The sequence below is a fragment of the Stegostoma tigrinum genome, chromosome 35 (genome assembly GCF_030684315.1).
Source record: "Stegostoma tigrinum isolate sSteTig4 chromosome 35, sSteTig4.hap1, whole genome shotgun sequence".
Lineage (NCBI taxonomy): Eukaryota > Metazoa > Chordata > Chondrichthyes > Orectolobiformes > Stegostomatidae > Stegostoma > Stegostoma tigrinum.
In genome coordinates, this window is record NC_081388.1 from 16,744,664 (window position 1) to 16,760,041 (window position 15,378).

Genomic DNA, 15,378 nt, shown 5'->3' on the forward strand with positions numbered 1-15,378 from the left:
TTCTGAGTGTCCACATCTTTTGCGATATGGAATTCCAAAGATTCCTAATCCTCTGAGTGCAAAATAAATTCTTACCGTGGACCTAAGTCAAATGCTTATCCTGAAACTATGACCCTAGTTCTAGATTCTTCAGGCAGGGAAACATCCTCACAGCACATATCCTGTCTAGCCCATAAGAATTGTATCTGTTTCACTTTGATCGCCCTTCTTCCTCTAAGGCAGGAAGAAAATATAGATCCATTCTACTCAATGGTAGGACACTGTTGCAACCCAGGAGTCAATCCAGTGAACCTCTGTCACCTTGCCCCCAAAGGTGGTATGTCTTTTCTTAGTACAGTGTTCCAGGCGTAGCCTTACAATTGTGGTCCTGTACAATTGCAGCAAGGCCTCCTTACCTGTTGTATTGGAACCCAATAAAAGCTAATGTTCTATTTGTTTTCCTAATTTCTTGCTATAATTTTCCTGTGAATTTTCTGTGTTTCCTGTACAGGGACACCTAATTCTCACTGATCACAAAGGTTGCCGTAGTCCTCTAGGGTTGAGAATTCAAAAGATTCAGGAACCTCTATAATGAGGAGAAATTTCTTACGTCACAGACTTGGAATTCTCTACCCCAGATAACTGTTGATGTTCAGTCACTGAGAACAAATGATTTAGGAAACTGTGGAAATCAAAGGATATGGGAACAGTGCAGACAAACAGAGTTGAGATGGAAGATCTCAATAAATGGTGAAGCATTCTTGAGGGGCAGCTTCTCTTTCTCATGGACATTACTTCTATTAAGGTCAAAAAGTCATGCAGCACAGAAATATCCCGTTCGGTACAACCAGTCATTGCCTATCATAATCCCAAACTAAACTAACCCCACCTGCTTTCCCCCTATCTCTTCAAATGTTCCTTATTCACATAATTATCTAAATGGCTTTTAAACATTGTAACTACCCACATCCACTACTTCCTCTGGAAGCTCATTCCACACACAAACCACTCTCTGTGTGAAAAAAATGGCCCCTTGTATCTTTTTTAAATCTTTCTCCTCTCACCTTAAAAATATTTTCCCTAGTGTTGAAATCCCTTACCCTAGGGAAAAGGCACCTGCCATTCACTTTACTTAAACGGCTCATAATTTTATAAACCTCTATAAAGTCACCCCTCATCCTCCTATGCTCCAGTGAGAAAAGGTTTCAACCTATCCAGCCTCTTCTGATAACCCACACCCGCCATTCCCGGAAACATCTGGTAATTTTTTTTCCTGAACCTGCTTAATAACATTTACTAATATCCTTCCCATAACAGGGAGACCAGAACTCAACACAATACTCCAGAAGAGGCCTCACTAATGTCATGTACAACCTCGACATAACATCCCAACTTTTATACTCAAAGGTCTGAGCAATGAAGGTAAGTATGCTCAATGCCTTCTTACCCACCCTGTCTTGTTATGATGCAAACTTCAAAGAATTACGTACCTGAATCCTTAGGTCTCTCTGTTCTACAACACAACCCAAGGCTTTACTTTTAATTGTAAAAGTCTTGCCTTTGCTTGTACCAAAATGCAATGCCAATCATCTGGATACAATAAGATATTGTCTCCCAATATTGCCAACACTAGCTTCTAGATATTAAGAACTGAAAATATTCAGTGGTTGTGGAGAGTAGGATTAGACTAAACAGCATTGGCAGAGATCTAGATTCAGCATTGGCTTAGGCTTGCAGTTCTGAGTGTAGAAAGATATATACAATAGAGTGTTGTTTCAATCCTGCACAATACTCACCCTTCTATGAGACATTAGTCTGTGGTTGTTGCGAGTCTTTGTCCATGAGTTGGATACATGTTGACTCGGAAGGGAGGGTAACACCCACTGGGCTATGAATGCAGTGGGACGCGTGAGACTCCTGCCTCTGTGCAGGAAAAGCCTGGTCACCAGTTGGAAAATGCCAACTCAACTTGGTGTCAACTCCAGGAAGATTAAACCTGAAACAAATAACTCATGATAAGGCTCCAGCGCAGGTCTGTTGGAGGAAGATACTGGTCTACATGTGGATGACAGGATGTTCAGCAAAATCAAAAATCCTGCAGAAGCTGGAAAAGGAATGAGGTTGGTATTTTGTTGGATGGGGAGAAAGGCATATTATCATGTATAATTGCGTAAATTTCCCTTTGCATTTGATCCAAAAGGTTTTCCTTATTTTCCACCACAGCTCAGTTTGCATGAACGTGTCTCAATTGTGCTGAAGGATTTTCAGGTTTAATCTTCCTGGAGTTGACACCACTTTGAGTTGGCATTTTCCAACTGGTGGCCAGGCTTTTCCGCAAAGAGGCAGGAGTCTCACGCATCCCACTGCATTCATAGCCCAGTGGGTGTTACCCTCCCTTCCGAGTCAACATGTATCCAACTCAAGAGACATTGAGCAGAAAATCCAGGTTGACGCTCCCACAACAGAGACTGAGAGGCTTCTGTACTGATAGAGATGCTGTTTTTTGAATGAGATGTTAAACAGAGGCACCATCTGCCCTCTCAGATGGACATTAAAAAACTCCTGTAGCTCACTTGCAGGGCGGTGTGAATCAGAGGTTTAGCCTGTACCGCAGTTTTGTCTTCTGTTCATTCATAGGAAGTTGGATAGTCCAGCATTTATTGCCCATCATAATTGCCCTTAAAAGGACAGTGGTGAACTGCATTGGCAGTCATGTCATCAGTAGGGCTAGTACAGTGAGATTCAGTGACCCTGGGGTTGTGGAGGATTTGGTGCTCTGGTGCTTTCTGATGGAAAGTGTCTGCAAGTATCAAGTGTGATCAGGCAGGGTAATAATTTACTGGCCTGCTAACCCACAGATTTTTTTTATTGCATGTGTAATGTTGTATGTTAAATTCAAAGAATGTGTGGAGAAAGCGGTCCCTACGCAGGAATGGTTAATGTAAATATCATAGCATGGAAAACATACCATACGTGTAAAACATATCATAGCTTTCAAACAGGAGAAATGGGGAGATGAGAGTAATTGTGGGGGCAAGGAGTGATTGAACTCCAGTTTTAAGAGTCCACTAATAGACCAATCAAAAGCACGTCCATTTCCTCAAGGAGACCTTTACATCTCCTTGGTCACGGCTCTGTACCATGCAACAATTGTTAGAGAAAAACACATCAGGTTCACTAATATCCAAATGAAACCACTGTTTTCTTTATCCTTTTGTTTTGGATTTCCACAGTTAGTTGACTTTTGATTTTTATTTGATTTGTTCTGCGTTATGCTCAGTGGCTGATATATTGCAAAGTGAAAGGTCCTTCCGCAGCATTTCTACATTTACCATCTAGCACATGCAATGTTAAAAACTGTGAATTTAGTTGGAACTGGGCTGTGTAGATACTTAAGAAATAAAAGACTCACTGTGCAAGTACTTGTGTGATGCAGGGTAGCCAGGGATGGTCTGACATCATCCACCAGCCAGCTGTATTGTTTAATATGAGCTGAAGAGATACAGCATAACAAGCTGAGCAGGCCCCATTACATGGAAAAAATTCCTGGAACCTCCAGAATAAAATGAGAAGAAAAAATATATTTTCTTAGTAACTTAGCCTGTCCGTTGTGACCAGAGGTACAATAACAACATAGGAAGCGAGAAAAATCTCCAACCCTTACCAGCTGGAAGGAGTTAGATACAGGGGCACACTATCCCTTACAAGTCTCACTCAAACAACTCAGCATCCTGACATGGAACAATATCACCATTCTCTCACCATTGTCGTGCCAGAACAATGGACCTCCCTCATTAAGAGCAGTTATGATTTGGAATTTATTCTCCTGAAAAGGCAGTAGTAGCAGTAGCAAGCAATATAGCTTGCAGGATAGAATAAAGAGTCGAAGGGGAGAAGATAGCAGGGTTACAGAGAAATGACAGGGATATGTGTGATGTAACTTGTGTAATTGATATATATATTTTGATATAATTTATATTAAATTTTAGATTTTGAACTAGTGGCATGTGGATTTTGGTCTGTGTGTATGAGGGGTTCAATGAATGACTTGTCAGTAGTTTTGGAGCTTTTTTTTTTATAAAGAGAGACTTCCTGGTAATGTAAATTTGGTTGCTTTGGAAGAAGTGTAAGAATGAACAGAGTAAACAACGAAAACATGAGATTATTTTTGGTTAAAATAATGAGGTTTTGACTTTTATCGCTTAGGGAAAATGCCCATAGCTTGGAAAGCTTTTGGTTTTAGTTTGTATACATCCTGGATGTATGAAACAGTTTCTCCTAAAGAAAGGAGTGAGTTCAGAAACATTAGGAAATTGGTTACACCAGTGTAAGTGTTTTAATTGGAAAGTTGAGAACATCTAAGCTCAGATGTGAGAATGTGCAAGGAAGAAACTATCAAACTCTCCAACAGGTAAATTTAAAGTAACAGTTAAGGCAAACCTACATTTTTGATAGAGAGGCAAATTCTCTCCGGTGTTTGAGTACTGCAAAGGGATGCTGTTGGTATGGATGAAACATTCTATTTTAACTGTGTTTTGAAATCTTTCAAGTTGTATTGCATGTAAAAAGTTTTGGTTTAGCCATTTTGTTTGTTTGATTGTTAAATCCAAATGTGCAACGTTACATGCTTATATTACAATGAAAGACCATTTTGTTAAATTCTAAAAGTGATCTATCAAGCCAGATTTCAGTCTGGAATCTGACTTATCCATAATTACATCAGCTTTGTTTACAATACATGGGACTAAATGTTTAACTGTGTCATGATGGGAAGATTAGCCTTCTTCTGCCATGTAAGATTCCACAATTGTACAGTCCTATAGTTGAATTGTTCATTACTATAAGCTATTAACTTCTCCATTAGGTTACAAACGTGATGTGAGAGCAAGGATTTACTCAGATTTTTGTGTTTTATCATTTGAACAATGTGTTCTTCAATGGATTTCAGTTTGATTCTAATGGTGAAAAGATTATGAAGCAAAAGACCTGTTTACCATCTGCTCCCATTTCATCCCTTCCTGAAAGCATTGGCTTTAGTTGCAGGCAAATAAGAATCAGGAGCAACAGAAAACAATTTGGATCTTTGACCCTGTTCTGTCATTCAACTAGATCTTGGCTGATCTTCTACCCCAATGTCACTTTCCCTTACTATCCCCTGATATCCATACTATCTAGAAATATATTACTCACTGCCTTCAAAATATTCAATTATTCAGGCCTCTCTGGTAAAGAATTCCAAAAATTGCACCGTTCTGTGAGAGAAGAAATTTATTCTCATCACAGTCCTAATCTGAGGCTGTATTCACTGGTTCTAGATCCCCAACTAGGGCGACATCCTCCCTGCATCTACTCTGTGAGGACTTCGCACACGTCAATAGGATCATCTCTCATTCTTCTAAGCTCAGGAGTATAAAAGCTTAATCTCCTCAACGTCTTCTCATCCTACGATCCAAGGGATCAGTCTGGGGATTGAATATTGCCTCTATCGCAAATCAATTGATCCTTAAGCAGGGGGCACAAAACTGTATACTATATAGCAGGTGTGGTCTCATTTAGGCTTTTATCATAAAACTGCATCTTTGTTTCTATACTCAAATCCTCTTTGGTAAAGACCAATGCATAATTTGCATTAAAGACGAGCATATTATTTGCTATGGTACAAATTTCAGAAATTTTGTCAATGTCTTACCCAACTGTTTTTTTTTGTGTGTGAGTAGACCATTGATATTACAATCCTGTCAGGGATAAAGTGGAACGGTCATATTTTCCAATAGAGACCTGGAAGTCATTTTTGCTAAGCTTTGATGATCCAGAACAGACAATATTGAATTAACAGCCTGCTATACATTGTCCCCTGTATTCCATTATACAGATGTCAATAAAGGAGGAAATGTAGTGAGTCTATTTTATCCTTTCAGGGGATGTGGGCATCATTGGCAAGGCCAACATTCATTGTCCATCCCGCACAGTCCTTGCTTATCCTTTAAGGGTCAACCACACTGCTGTGTATCTACCTGGTTACAGCCAGGGTAGAATGGAAGTATGGTGGATTTTCATCCATGAAGGACATTAGTGAATCAGATGGACTTTTACAACAGCTGACAATTATGCCCAGAATTTCCTTGACTGAGGGTAGTTTTATATTCTAGGTATATTCATTGCTTTTGAATTCCAACAAGTTGGATATAAATATATGCCCCAGAATATAGCCTGGGCCTCAGGATTACTCTTCCAGTGACAATGCTACTACTTCATGGTTAACAGCAATCTCTGCTACCTTGACAGAGTGTCCATTTCAGTCTATCTGTGTGAGGTTAGACAGTGGGGTTTAAGTAAGCTGTAGGTATATGTCACGGTGAGCAATCCCATTAGGGTTAGCAGTTTCTGGTCACCGTACTTGATATGTATCCAATAGCTGAGGAAAATGTAGGGAAGTTCAGATCAAAAAAGAATCTTTCAGTTGGTAAGGCACTGCTTAAGCAAAACCTAAGGAACACGAGTGGACCATGCCACACTTGTGTAAGGTAGTTTGGTTGTTATTATATCAGTTTAACAACTTGGAAGACCTGGACATGAGTGAACCAATTGAAGATTCTGGTGTACAGCATGCTTTAAAGCAATTTTTCTCGTGCCCATCTACAAATGACCAAATTAAACTCCATAACATACTTCATGGACCAACCGTGAATATTGTATCCAGGTGCCCCATTTATAGTCAATGGGGGTCATTAGCTCAGTTGATTGGATGGTTGGTTTGCAATGAATCAGTCAACAGTACAGATTCTGTGTCCACAACAGCCAAAGTTACCACGAAGTTCCAGTCTTCTCAACCTCACCTTTCACTGAGGCACAGCGTCTCTCACAGAGTCACAGGTTGTCTCTCTCTAATGAGACAGCATCCCTCTAGGGCCGTGGTGACTTCACTTTATAGTCAATAAGCCTGATCACTGCAGTGAAAATCCAGTCACATCTCAATTTTAAAATCTTCCTCCTTGTTTTGAAATCACTTCATGGCTACACTTCTCTTTATATTGCTGTCTTTGATACATGCCCAATTTTGAACACTCAAAAACTGGTGGCTGTGACCAGACCCTAGCTCTGGAATTCTGTCCCAAAGCCTCTCTTCCTCTTCTCTCTCTCTCTCTCTCTCTCTTTTCTGTTGCCAATTAAAACTGGTCTCTTTCACTAAGTGTTTTGCAGTCTATCCAAATATCTCCTGATGTGGTTTGGTGTCAAATTTTTTTCCTAAACTGCTCCTGTGAATGTCCTACATCAAGGCTGACGTATAAATGCAAATTATTATTGGAGCTGACGGACAAACCCCAGGTATTTTTTGGAGTCCTGTTGCATCCATGTATTTCCATATCTTGTTTGGTCTTTGGGCCAAATTCAAGTCACTAGACTGAGGGGCTTTCGGCATCATGAGTATTTGTTCTGACATTTTCTGTGATGAAACATATAAAAAAATTTTTTAGCATCTCTTTTATCAATTTTGCTTGACAGTGTAAAATATAAACATAATTTTGCTGGGACACCGTTCTACAGTCATTAAATATTCTCCACATTACAGGTGCAGGACATTGTTCAATTTACAATTGCAGGATTATCACAAAGGACAGTAAAAACAAAAAGGTTTCTTCTAAATGAAGAAAAGAATCTTGTGGAAATACAGTCTGTCAGGATCTATCAGAGATGCAGCAAGTGCCCCCTAATATACTTTAAATATTACACCACAAGTCATTCATTTCACCAGTCTGGAGATGCGCAAGCACACTTGTTGACAGAGATAAAAGGAACTGCAGATGCTGGAGAATCCGAGATAACAAGGTATGGAGCTGGATGAACACAGCAGGCCAAGCAGCATCTTAGGAGCAGGAAAGCTGACGTTTCGGGCCTAGAAGGCGAGTCCAACATTACAAGATGGGGGGTGATGCATTACAGGTGCCTCAATGAAACTGCAATGCTCTGGCTATGATCGTTAGGTTATGTCCCCTCATACTGGACTCCACACGACTTAAATACATTCTCCTCGATTCATCATCTTGATTTCTTCCACCACTTTCAGGTGGAGACAAAAATGTGGTCAAAATTAATGCAGACAGGGCCATTAAATCTGTCCGTGCATTAACATAAACTTTCTAAGGCAGAAAAGGCATTCCCCTTCAATAATAAGCTCCTCATCACCACTGTAACTTAGCTTACATCATGATCCCACTGTAATAGCCCAGATATGGTGGTCATGTCAACAAAACATTGTACTTGCAAATATCTCAAAGAAAACTACCCATAAGGATCTAATGATTTCTGAAATGTGGCTTTCCTTTCCCAATGACAACTTAAAACTGGCAGAAAGTCAAGCGTGTGTCTTGGTACAATGACATTAGCAAGTGGGTAAAGAGCCAAATATATACAGCAAACTATGATATTAAATGCACTTAATATGCTCCACTTTAAGTTTAAATTTTGCTTTGCTTGTAATTTAAATTTTCAGGTAATCAAATTGACAATCATGAATGGTAAACCAGCACATTTTAAAAGTGCACTTTTAAAAATCATTTTGAAGAAGTTTGACAATCCACAAAGGTAAAATTAGCTTTCAAACCAGTGAGGATGTTCAGCAGTAATTCTGGAACTTTGAATATTGTCATAAACCCAAATTACGCGTTATTCAACAAAGTGCAGTTTCTTTTCAGGTTAAATCAGAAAATGCTTGAAATTCTCAGCAAGTCAGACAGTATCTGTAAACAAGAAACAGAACTTTTCAAAGGTTTATTTTACAGCAAGACTAATATGATAGAGAGAGACACTTTCGTCCCGTAATTGCAAGGGAGATAGCAATCCATCCAAACCTCTTCTTTGCAACCGATGAAACCATCTCGACCCATTGACAGCCACTTCTGATTTTGAAACGTTTCTGTACATGGCTCCGGAAGTAGCTTTCAGTTTCAGAGTAGCAATCAATAGCTCAGATGAAAGGTCATAGACCTGCACAATTAGCTCTGTTTCTCTCTACGCGGATGCCAGCAAGACCTGCTGAGCGTTTTCTGCATTCATCACAGGCTCAATAAGTGTGCATTCGGACTGCAAAATAAATGGGTGCAGCTGAAGTTAAGAACATAGACTCTAGGTGGTGCTGTGTCACACAAGTTCCCAGTGTCTTTTTGCCACGTGAGTTTTACCGTGAAACTGAGGTTCGAACGTGAACTGACTCCACAAACAGAGGAATATTCTGCTCTACAAGTCATAGTTTGACTTAGAAGTAATCACAGAATTATTACGGCACATAAGGAGGCCATTTGGCCCGTCGTGGGGTTCTCTTACCTAGTGCCAATCCCTTGCTTTTTCTCCAAATCCCTGCGCACCCTTACTATCCAAATAATCATTCAATGCCCTCATGAATGCCACAATTGAGCCTTCCTCTGTTATATTGCCAGACAGTGCATTCCATATCCTAACATCCATTATTTCCTCACATCACCCTTGTTTCGTTTGTAGATCACTTTAAATCTATGGCCTCTCCTTTTCTCTAATTACAAGCAGAAACAGCTTCTTCCTATCTACTCAATACAATCTGTTCATGATTTTGAAAACCTCTATCAAATCTCCCCTCTGACTTCTCTACAAGGCGAACTGTCGCAACTTTCAATCTATAATCATAACTGAAACATTTCATTCCTGGAACCATTCTTGTAAATCGCTACTGCACTGACTCCAATGCATTCACAGTTCTCCTCTAAAGTGGTACCCACAAATGGACATAGTGGTCTAGGTGAAGTCTAATAAGTGCCTTCTACAAGTTCAATTTCATCTCCATGCTTTCATATTCTATGCCCAATTACTAAAGCTGAAAAACAGTATGTGTTATTAATGGTAACAAGGTGTGGAGGTGGATGAACACAGCAGACCAAGCAGCATCTTAGAAGCAGGAAAGCTGACGTTTCAGGCCTACCTGAAATGTCAGCTTTCCTTCTCCTAAGATGCTGCTTGGCCTGCTGTGTTCATCCAGCTCCACATCTTGTTATCTCGGATTCTCCATCATCTGCAGTTCCTATTATTTCTGTTTTATTAATGGGCCTCTTGTCTTGTCCTGCTACCTTTAATGATCTACACCCTTATGCTCCTCTACAATTTTGAATTTTTCCCCTCTATTTCATGTTATTTGTCAATGTTCTTCCAAACAAAATACATCACCTCATATTTCTCTGCATTAAACCTCAACCTGCACCCACCTACCCACTCTACCAATTTGTCAATGTCCTTTTGGAGTTCCACATTGTCTTCCTTACAGTTGACAATTGTCCAAGTTTAGTGACAGCTGCAAACTTTGAAACTGTCCCCTGCACATCAAGATCCTGATCATTAATATATATCAGGAAAGCAAAGGCTCAATACTGATATGTGGGGAACTCCACTATAAACTTTCCTCCAGTTTGAAAAATATCTATTGACCATTACTGTCTTTTTCCTATCACTCAGCTAATTTTGTATCCATATTGCTATTTTTGTTGTTACTGATCAACTGTCTGCGAAGCAGGTCGGTTCTATTTTGAAAGTATAATTTTCCACTCTTGGAGTAAAGTACTGGGCTGTACATTCCTTTGGTCACATAATACAATTGGTCAACTCTGTGTTAGGCATCAGCTGCTGTAGCTCAGGAGCTCCACTCTGGGGTCTTTGCTATATTTGCTGCAGAGGATGACAATAAGCTGAGAAGGTGCCTGATTCTCTGGACTCTGTTTTCACTGGGCCCTCTTCTCAGTCATCTGGGCTTTCTGTTTCTGCTAACCTCTTCCAATGACCTTCCAAACAGTCACCTTCCAGAGGTTGCAGCTGTCAGTGACTATCTCCCAATTGTCTCCCATATCTCTCTTGCAGGTGTCCTATTAGAGAAAGGTATCCAGTGCTTTGTATAGAAGATCTCTGGTATACAATTGCGTATCCATCAAATTGCTATGATGCCTGAGTGAAGCGGTTTAATGTGCTTTCTGTTTTTGCACATTACCCTCTTCCAAAAAGATAGCCAAATGTTAGAGTCTCTCCCTAACAGTACACAGCCTCCTCTAGAGCTGTACATAAGCCTAGAACAACTTTTCAAGTCTGTGCTGAATTGGTTAACTGTAGCTTATAAAATCTCAGTTATAGTGGATTTCATTGTAGAAGTGAAGACAGACTGTGTTTGCACTTGGAAAAGAGTGTAAAATTATGAGGGGCATAGATGGGGATAAACAATTCTGCTGAGTAGAGGGATCAATAGCTAGGGGCACAGAAGGTAGGGAGTTTGAGGTTTACAGCCAATTTTGGGACTTTTTATACACAGTGGGTATCTGCATAAAAGGGTGGTAGAGGCAGGAACCCTCAAGGCACTTAAGAACTATTTAGATGAGTACTTGAAAAGCCATCACATACAAGGCTGTCGGCCATGTAATGGAAAATGGGAAAGGGATGATTATTTGATGACTGTCACACAAGAAATGAGCCAAAGTGCCTTTTTCTGTGCTGTAAATCCTCTATGACTCTTATTGAGATTTTATGCATCCATAAAGCACCTTTCTCAACTCAGGGATGTCTCAAGGTATCTTATTCAACAATCAGAGTTCTTGCCCAGTGTAATCACTGTTGTAACATAAGAAATGAATGTACACAGCAAGCTCCCACAATCAACAATGAAAACTCTTCATCATTTTCCTGTCTTACACTCCAGACCACATTTAACACTTTGAGCAGAAAAACATCTTGAAATATCAGATAAACCAGTAAAATATCAGATAAACCAGTCATTTACCACATTGGAGTTTGTAGAAATGGGTACTGCCAAGGCAGTGAGAGTTACGTTTCAGTTTGAACATGCAAAGGGCAAGTTTCAGTGGTTTGAGGAGGTTTTTTTGGTGAATATTAATATAATTAGGCCATTAGAAGCTAGACAATGTTGTTGTGCAAATACACTGTCAATATAACAGGTGTACGCTATGAGTCGAATGTAAATACAGCTTAATAATTCTGTGGCATGCCCAATGTCACTTTCTGATCCGCTATGATTGGAATGTAAATACAGCTTAATAATTCTATGGCATGCCCAATGTCACTTTCTGATCCAGTCCCATCCTTACAAGAGGTGGTCACACATGCAGGGGTCAGTGGATGTAAACCGGGAATACTCTGCAAACTGCAATAATTCTGATCATGAGACTTTCCCCATTGATTTCCTTGAAGGAAATTTGCCCACCCCCTTGTCTACAGGTGACTCCAGACCCAAAACAAAGTCGTTACTCTGAAATAGCCTGGCAGCCCATTTAACGACCCCTTCCAAGGACAATTAGGGATGGGTCATCCTGTGAAAATAATGAATAAATCTGTTTACATTGTAAGCTTAGGGGCTAAAATGGGGGTTTAATTTAGAGTGCTCTGAATGGTACCAAACCATACGGACAAAAGAGATAACACAGGGTGAAGCTGGATGAACACAGCAGACTAAGCAGCACCAGAGGAGCAGGAAAGCTTGACGTTTCGGTTCGGGACCCTTCTTCAGACCTTTTTGGTTTTACTTCTGTAGGATTTGCAGAGGCTGTAAAAATACCCTGTGCTGATTTCACTTTTAAACTGGAATTCTGAACAGCTGCTTACTTGCGTGGGGTTTTCCGGGAACCGACAGGAAATTAATCTGGAAATAAATGTTGGGAAGGTTGTGCTACTTAAACAGAATTTGATTGTCACCACGTTCATTGTGCTTACTTAGAAGGCCGAGTCGCCTGCGATTTAATGCAATGGGAATTATGATTTTTTGAAAAATATAAACGACGGCCCAGATGGTTCCTCCAGGTTGAGCAGCGTCCGTAGCAACAACAGCAGCAGTTTCAATAACAGGAAGAGGAGGAGGCGCAGAAAAAGCCTAAAAAAACTGAATGGCTAACCAGACAATGCCATTCATAAATGAGCTATACCACATCCTGATATAAACAGGCACTTCTCATGTAGTTTGCACTTAGAGTCGGTGAGCTTGAAGATGAATTTAATTGAGCAAAGCGTCTTCCAACAGCATGAACTGAATCCAACTAGTAAAGATTTACCGCAGAGGTTTCTTTGCGAAATTTTGGGGTTTTTCTTTGTTACACGTTAACCATTCAAGTCTGTACTTTTTTTAAAAAAGCTCTTTAATTAGAATTGCATTTGTAAAAGCGCATGTTGTTCACACATCACCTTCACACACACACAATTGCTTTTGAAAATATCTGAGGTAAATAATCGTTGTGGGTTTGGTAAATAGGACGCTGACCGCGGAGGTCAAGCTATAGGCGCAAAGAAACCGTGAGGATGTTGAATATTGCGAGACGCCTCATTTGTGGAAAGGGAACTTTGTATCAAAGTTTCCACAACAATGTCTGGAAAAGTAGAAACCATGGACTTTGCCGGGACCCAATAGGACACATTAGCAGCAGGACGATTTTAGGAGCATGAGCAGGAACGACAGAATGACTTGGTGGAAAGACGAGAGATTTCAGGGATATGGGAGCAGTGAAGTTAAAGGATGATCCAAATGTTGGGGGCCGGTTTACTGAAAACAGAAACAAAACTAGAAATTGGTGGAAAAGCTCAGCAGGTCTGGCAGCATCTGTGGATAGAAATTAGAGTGTTCTGAGGACGGGTCACTCGACCCTTAACGTTAACCCTGATTTCTTTCCATGGATACTGCCAGACCTGCTGAGCTTTTCCAGCAATTTCTAGTTTTGTTTCTGACTTACAGCATCCGCAATTCTTTCGGTTTTTACTGACTGAAAGTAAACGTCCCCGTTTACTAGAAAAAGGGCCAAGGATGTGCCATTTTCATTGCGAAGAGAGAATTGGGAGTGAACCCACTCGGGGAGATAGAGAATAGATTTGACAGAGCTTTTTTTTACACGTTCGTGGGATGTGAAAAGGCCATCCTGTGTTGACAACTCCTAATTTCCAACGAACTGAGGGGGCCTTTGCAGGGGGCGGTTAAGAATGGGACTGGAGTTACACGTAGGCCACACCAGGATGGTTGGCAGATTTCCTTCCCTAACGGTCATTAATGAATCCATGTAATTTTTTAAATCGATGGTAATTTCATTATCACCTTAGAAAAGATCAGTTTTCAAATTCCGGTTACGAATTCGTTAATTTCAAAGTCCAGTAGTCGAACCCGTATCCCCAGAGCATTAACCCGAGACCTCTGCATTACTCATCGAGTCTATTACTCTCATCGTTTCAAATTGAAATATTTGGAATATTTGGAATAATGATTTTGTGGCTGGGGAAAAGGGTGGCGGAAGAGAGACAGTGAAGTAATGGGCGATCTTATTGTCAATAACAGTGCGAGAGATTAGAGTCCTCAATTTGCACGTTGTGGACTATTGAATCTGCGGTTTATTGCATGGGAACATGTGTGTGTGTGTTAGGGGGTTGGGGGGGTCCGCGTTGGAGCCCGGGAAAATGCATTTGTTTCATTTCACACTGTTCCAGTGATGGGCCAGCACACAGAGAGAGCGAGCTGAATGACCTTAGCCTAATGGTAAACATCCGCAGCCTGCCCTGCGGTCACCCAGTGCTTCTTAGCTCGTAAACAGTCATGAAATGAATCAGCAGTTCGCGCATTTCCAATCCTGTGGGTTGAAGCAGGGATGTGGTCAAGACAAGAAACTCTTCTTTGTCGAATTAAAGGTGAAGAGTCATCAGACAAGACTGAGGTTAAAACAAAACCAAAATCAGAAAAAAAACTGGTACTTCCAAATAATGTCTCATTTCTTTAGAACAAGGATGTGCGTCCATAATCAGTCTCCAAGCTCCACCCTCCCTCGCTCTGCTTCTTTGGAAATCTCTCCCTCCCTTCTCTAAATTGCTTTGACACTTTTCCATCGTGATACTTTAAATACACAGTCATGGTTGGCGAGACACTCAGCATTTTTGTTTTTGGCTCAAATCGGGGGTGGATAGAGTTTGACTACACATTTTCGTGAAAAGTTGAAAGTTTTATTCCTGAAACTGTGCGTTTCTGAAGAACCGAAATTGTAACTCAGTAAGTATATCGTTCCCTTGCATTGTGACCCGAATGATGTCCGTGTGCCATCGTGGGGGGTGATGGGGGCCTCTTAGCGGGTATTTACATCATAACTGGCAGCGTAAAGCTCTTTTAGTGACGCTATGGTCTTGGTATAAGTTCAGACGAATTCTGTCGTCTGTTGGACTAGGTAACAGAGTGTACCGGAGACTCTCCACAGCACTGGGCATCATTTCAGAGTTATCTAGGAGTTAACTCAGTGTGTGTGTATGCGAATTGAAAGATGGCCCAATTGACATAACTTGTCCCAAACCTATTCCCAATTCCTTCCCCTCCACAACATCTGCTCCCCGGATGAGGTGTTCCATTCCCGAACATCTCAGATG